Below are 1,231 nucleotides of genomic sequence, written 5' to 3' on the forward strand. Positions count from 1 at the left end.
CCGTCCTTACTTCAATGGACCATATATTGGAGCTAGTCGCTGGCACACCAAGTTTTTTGTAGAGAAACATGTACGTCTATTAAGCATCTACCTAGGAGATTGTAATGTACGGGAAAGGTCTTAAGAAACCTGCGACCAATCGGCTCCCTTGACCACAACCAAAAGCCTTTATTTCCTCCGATTTATCATTGACGGAGACCGTGTGTGCTTGAGCCTCGAATTCAACGACTGACTCGTTCGCACGCTCTTACATTTGTCGTGCCCTCTCGCCGGGCCGTGCCTCACACATACCAGTACACCACCGGATTTTTAGCCTCGAATTCAATGACTGACTCGTTCGCACGCTCTTACATTTGTCGTGCCCTCTCGCCGGGCCGTGCCTCACACATACCAGTACACCACAGGATTTTTGCTTGGCTAATTTATTGGATTTGATTTAATATTTTTGATTGTTTATTTTTTATGAAATGGCTACACTTTTAATACTTGGCGTAACCGTGTTGTTTTGATAAAACATTTTTGGTGTTTTTAACTGACATTACAAATTTACGGTTATGAAGAGTGGAGTAAAAACGTAGGCGCTTAGAGTTTATGATTGAACATTCACTTGTTTATATGCAGGCAAGCAGCTCACAAAAGTGGCTCTTCCCGGACTTAAATGCGGCCGGGAAGACGATACTTTCGGCTTAGGGAGCAAGAAAAATGTTTTTTTGGGGGATTTCAAACTTCCCGGTCACATTGCACTATTTCTATAGCCAATATAGCGGTGAATCCCTCACGAAACTCACGGTTCTGAACGGCCAATCAGCGAGGGACTTCAAGGTAACCAGCTCCAGGACGTAACACTGGCACATGTCCCCCCTTGGGGATACAGCCATAAGGAAAGGAAGGAAGAAAGGATGGTGTTCACAGAAATGAGTGGGGAGATGTACAACGCTCCGGTTTTAGGCGATACCAAAAGCATGGCGCTAAATCGTAGGGGCGAGTCCGGGAGTAGGATTTCGTGATCATTGCCTCTGTCGATGTTACAGATATCGCGTAGCCGCACGGGTCATGATCATCGTTCCAGCCGATATTGCAGTCAGCGAAAATGAATGGATTGCTCGGTGGTGGGGAAAAAGTTACCGGCCCTCACAAACCATTCTTGACAAACAGGCAGAACAGCAAGGTCTTCCGTCCAACCGAACCCTAAACGTTTGTATGGACGTAATGCGCAAACAAATGTGTATAT

Source organism: Cephus cinctus, unplaced genomic scaffold, assembly GCF_000341935.2.
Source record: "Cephus cinctus unplaced genomic scaffold, Ccin1 Ccin1_scaffold0175, whole genome shotgun sequence".
Taxonomy (NCBI): domain Eukaryota; kingdom Metazoa; phylum Arthropoda; class Insecta; order Hymenoptera; family Cephidae; genus Cephus; species Cephus cinctus.